The sequence below is a fragment of the Chinchilla lanigera genome, unplaced genomic scaffold (assembly GCF_000276665.1).
Source record: "Chinchilla lanigera isolate Chin_1 unplaced genomic scaffold, ChiLan1.0 scaffold00049, whole genome shotgun sequence".
NCBI classification, from domain to species: domain Eukaryota; kingdom Metazoa; phylum Chordata; class Mammalia; order Rodentia; family Chinchillidae; genus Chinchilla; species Chinchilla lanigera.
The window spans coordinates 10311828-10317404 of NW_004955450.1; the positions used below are offsets into that span (position 1 = coordinate 10311828).

At 45.0% G+C, this 5577-nt stretch overlaps 1 protein-coding gene across 1 annotated transcript in view; it reads left to right on the forward strand.

Moving 5' to 3' along the window:
* Positions 1–204: 204 nt before the first annotated feature.
* Positions 205–5577, forward strand: part of Ubap1l (ubiquitin associated protein 1-like) — a gene marked incomplete in the record, with an annotated part of 20886 nt that continues 15513 nt past the window's right edge. The window contains 1 exon segment of the mRNA XM_013518971.1: positions 205–453.

The following is a 5577-nucleotide window of genomic DNA, read 5'->3' on the forward strand; positions in this document are numbered from 1 at the left end:
AATAAATAAAAAATAAAAAATAAAAAAATAAAAAAATGAACATGAATGGAAAGAAGTAAAATTCAAAGGCTAACTTTACAGCAACGTAACCAATTATTTCTTCACTCATCGTGTCCTACATGCAAGAATACTCACTTCCTCAGGAGGTATGGAATTGTGAAAAACTCTAACAAGAGCAATCAGTTTTTAAAGAAATTAAATAGAAATGGAAGACCATAAATCTATAAGATTAGTTCTATGTTAAATACTAAGTACTTTTTCTCCCAACCGGATGAGTGTATGATGTCGAAGACAGTGCTGCCACAAGCCCCCCAAATTAATCACTCTAAACCATCCATGTTTCCCTGTGCATGTGACTTCTGGAACAAGAGGCTTAGCTGGGATTACACCATCTGTCTAGCTGCTCACTTCTGAATGTTTTGTCCACAGAGAAGATCTCCCGGGAATTGCAAGGTAAGTACAAAGTACATCTTGTTCCATTTAAATAAGTATAATATGGCAAAAGATAGGAATATGAGATTGAATGAGCTATTTCCAAATAATTTCTTTAAAGTTTAGAGCCGACAGATCATTCCTTCATACTGACCTGTTCACCTTCATGTGTATCCACACGGTAGTTCCTGACTTGCCACATCTGGCCACCTATGAAGAGCTTATTTCCAGTGCAGATTCCTTTGCTTTTTGGAATAAACTGTTTCCCGTAGTATTCTCTGAAGCAAAGATCAAGGTCTTTGAGGCAAATGGTTTTAGAATGCAGGACAATGCAGGAATGTGGCAGGCTTTTCTCAGCTTTATTTGTGGCTGCTAGAGATCAGGATTTGAACTGCATTCTTTGGGAGATGATTTTTCATTTTCTAGGAACTGCATTAGGCTCTGAGGGAAAGCAGACAGGATTTCTGCCTTCCTGGAGTTTGACTATAGAGTAGAGAAGTTTAATGATTCTACAGATAATTAGAATCATTAGTTATAGCTATGATAGTACTATAAGGTAAAGTACTTACTACTGATTTGTATTTTTCATTATCCAAAGTGGTTTTTTTATAAAGTACCTATTGAAGCCAGGCAAAACACAAAATATTGCCTAAACAGAGGACAGGTTATGAGGACAAGAGGTGTTAATCCAGCAATCACTTAAAAATGTGCAGAGTAGCTGGGCTTGTGGTGCACACTTGTAATTCCAGCAGTCAGGAGGCTGAGGCAAAAGGATTGTGAATTTGAGTAACAAAAAGCTGAGAACTTTATCTTTTTTTTTTTTTTTTTTTTTTTTTGTACTGGGAATCGAACTCAGGACCTTGCGCTTGCGAGGTCCTGTACTGGGAATCAAACTCAGGCAGGCGCTTATGCCACTGAGCTATAGCCCCAGCAAAACTGAGTACTTTAAAAAGAAGGCGTGGTTCTATGCAATTATGAAGTAGGAACTTTTTTTTTTAAGCATGAGGTGAAATAATAGAAATTAATGACATGTTATAAGGTAAGAATTATTGCAAGTTGGATATAGTGGTATATGCTTATAACCCCAGCTATTTGGAAGGTTGAAAAGCAGGGTGATTGAAAATTCAAGGCCAGTTTGGGCAACTCTCCAAGACCCTATCTCAAAAAAAAATAAAGGAGTTGGAGTAGCTCAGTGGTCAGAGCTTACAAAATATGCTTGAGGCCCTAGGTTCAAGTCCTGGTACTTGGGAAGAGGGAATGATGATTCTGTCTATGTAGGTGCTTTTTTTTTTTTTTTTCTGGTACCAGGAATTGAACTCTCGACCTTGCGCTTGCCGGGCAGGTGCTGTGCCACTGAGCTAAATCCCCAGCCCTTGTCTGTGTAGGTGTATGCTAGCTCTCAAAATATGCTGTGGGTCACAGTGAAAAGAAATAATTTTTTTTTTCCTGGAAAGCTACTATAGTTGTGGACCTAATTAGCCCACTACAGGACTTTACCAGTAGGTCAGGGAAAGCTTTTTTGAGGAAGTAATGTTTTAGCTAAACCCTGAAAAATTAACAGTTTGTAAGTAGCTGTGGGGAAGATAAGAACCCAGGGGATACCTGGGGTGGGTCGGGAGACCATGGCAAAGGCTGGCACGGCTGGAGTAAGGAGGGCGGAGTGGGCTGGCTACATGTTGGGAGGCAGGAGAGGATAGAAGAAGCCAGTCCAGGGGAGATAGCAGCTGAGGACCCCTGTGCCGGCAGGGGAGGCTGTGTGAATGGCTGGGCCTGCAGGCTTGAGAGCTAGCACCCGGCAGAGAACTTGAGGTGGGTGGTGGGAAAGGGATGAATTTTCCCGGCCAGGGTCAGCGCTGTCCTTGAGACCAGGAGCTCTGGGGTGGAGGAGCAGTTTTGGGGAGGGAGGTGCCTTGCAGGCTGTTGTGTTTGAGTTTCGTCTCAGAAGAGACCAGCGGGGATCTGTAAATCATTGCCAGCTCCCTGGAACTGTGGGCAGGGATGAAGTCTCCTAAAGTGTACGGTGAGGAGCTTTCAAAACAAAGCTCTCATCATCTCCTGGCCCCGCTAGGCCGTTGCCACAACCTCGATCCACTGCACCTCAGGCAGTGCGGGGAGCACAGGCCCTGGACTGGGGCTGAAGACACAGCCTGGCCCTGCTGGTGCCCTCGCCCCACCCCCCCTGCTCTCTGGGCCTTTTTCTCCCTGCCCACTGACCAGTGTGGACTGGCCCCGGTTCAGGTCTTCCCCAGGGCCGAACTCTGCCTTTTTTTTTCTTTCAGTACTAAGGGTTGAATCCAGAGGCTTCACACTGGGTTACATACTCAGCTCTTTTAAAAATTTTATTGTTTATTTGGAGGCAGGGTCTTGCTAAGCGGCTAAATTGCTCAGGGCTGGGCTTGAACTTGTGATCCTTTTGCCTCGGCCTGCTGGAGTGCTGGGATGACAGGAGCGCACCAGCAGGCCCGGCGACCGTTTCAGTCCTAGTGCGGACAGCTTCCTAGTGCAGCCGTCCGCGAGTCAAGCGGCCTCTGCTGCCTGGCTCAGCTGTTCCTTCCCTGGAGTCTCGCCTTCCACCTGACCCTTCCTGCTCACAGTCTGCTCCTCCAGAGTCTAGGTCAGTCCCATCCGTTTCCTGAAGCGTCCCCAAGCGCCGTAAGCACTGGACTGGTCTCCAGAGATACTCTTTAGGGCGGGCTGGCCATGAGCCCTAATAGCATTACCTAATGATCTACACCTCTCATTTTGCACTGAGTGAGATGCCCTCATTTTAAAATATGTTCTAACTACATCTTATCTTAGACTATAGCCCTTGCTTCCTTTTTTTTTTTTTTTTGGTCTTTGTGAGACAGGGTCTCGCTATGCAGTTCAGGCTGGCCTTGAGCTCACTTTATAGCCCAGGCTAGTCTTGAACTCACAACAATCCTCCTGCCTCAGCCTCCCGAGTGCTGGGATTACAGGCATGGGCCACCACACCCAGCTGCCCTTGCTTCTCTTAAGAGATGTATTCCTTGAGACTGGCATAGTGGCAACCTGCCTGTAATGCCAGCACTGTAGGAGGCTGAGGCAGGAGGATCACAAATTCAAGCCCAGGCTGGGCAATTTAACAACTTAACACGACCCTGTTTCAAAAAAGGGAGAAGGATGTAGCTCAGTGCAAAGGCTTTGGATTCTGTCCCCAGTACAGCAAAAGAAAGAGAGGAGGAAGGGGAGGAGGAAAGATCTCCAGAATCCTCTAGTTGCCTTAGGAGCAGGTTCAGGGCTGACCAGGGAGAGACCTTTTAGGATACAGGTCACGAGCAGCTCACAGCTGAGTCTCAGTAGATGAAAAGTCAAATGACAGCTGGACACCTGAGCAGTAAATCCAGGATGCCAAACCTTGCCACCTTTCCTGAGGCCCTGTGACAGCTCGAACCTCAGGTGCCCTGTGAGAGTGGTCGGTGGGACAGCTAAGTAGCTGGCTGTGTGGGAGCTGCCTGACGCTGTCCCTGGAGGCAGCAGAGCCCTGGCTGGGGCGATGCACCGCCTGTGTGGGAAGACGCTGACAAGAAGGGACAGGCGCGGGAGGGGTAGAGGATTACGGGATTTGCCCCCTGCCCTCATTTGACCTGTCCACACTACCTCTGCACGTTGCGCTCCTGCAGGGAACGGGCTGACCGCTTTGTGACCCCGAGAGCAGCTGACCTCTGCATGACCCTGCCCGGGGTGGCAGATTGTGTTGAGCCAGGGGCAGGCGCTGGTCGCCCCTATTGTTCAGAAGATGCCTGGCTGTGCTCAGGAGCCTGGATCTATGTTATGCTCAGTTGTGAACATAAATCTGGTATAAACAAGGATTTCCCCCCCTTTTTTCTTCAAGGAAACAGACTTGATCTTTAACCCCTGGTGCCTATGAATATCACTAAACTAAGGATAGATGCTACACTTGATGCTAGCCAAAAGCTTAAGAAGTTATCTGCGAAGGGGTTTTTAATTCTGGGATTTCAGCTTTAGTAGGCACTGTGAATCAGTGCTTGGGAGCCACAGATGGTCACACCCTCATAGACCCTCGACATCGTTGGCCTTTTTTGTGTTAACCGTTAATGATTGTGTGTGTGTGTGTGTGTGTGTGTGTAGTGGTATCTCATCGTTTTATTTTGCATATACCTGACAATTAATGAGGTTAAACAAACGACCTTATGTTTATTGTCCACTTGGATATCTTCTTTCATGAAGTGCTCATTAAAATTTCTTGCCTTTTTCATTGTTTGTAGAAGTTCTTTATATACGTAGGATACAAGTCCTTTGTTTGAAGATACGTTGGGAATATCTTCTCCCACTCTGATTTTTTTATACTCATGGCTGGGAGTTCTTAACTTTAATGTATTTTTCTTCATGGTTAGTCCTGTTTTGAATCTTACTTAAGAAGTATTTGCTTGTTCCAAGGCCTTACATATAGGCTCTTATTTTATTTTCAAGCTTTATTTTATCTTTGTCAGTGAGGTCTACAGTCTGCCTAGGACTGACTTTTGTGTACAATGTGAGGTAGAGACCAAGTTTTTGTTTGTTTTTGTTTTTCAGTGCTGAGGATCAAACCACTGAGCCACACCCCAAGTTGCAAGGCTGTTGTTTTGATTTTGTTTTTTTTTCCTCAGGTGGATAGCCCAATTGATCCAAAACCACTCATTAGAAAGACTTTTTTCCCTTTCCTACTGCTCTACCAGGCCAATTTTGTTATAAATCAAGGATCCATATATGGGACTCTTTCTGGACTTTCTTTTCTGTTCTGTTGGTCTCTTTGTAAGGTCTTGTGCTGCCACCATGGTCTTAATTCCTGTAACTTTAAAGTAAGTCTTGATATGTGATAATAATAAAAATCTTCCACTTTGGTGCTTCAAGATTTTTCCTGGCTTTTCTTAGCTCTTTGCATTTCATTTCATTTTAGCATTAAGTTACCAATTTATACTAAAAATGTGATGGAATCTTAAAATGTGAGATCTGTAAATCAATTTGAAGAGATTTTATATTTTTACAACATTGAGTTTTGCTGGGCATGGTGGCGCACACCTGTAATCCCACCACTTGGGAGGTTGAGGCAGGAAGATCTTGCAAGTTCAAGACCAGCCTGAACTGTATAGTGAGACCCTATCTCAAAAAGACCAAAAAAATTAT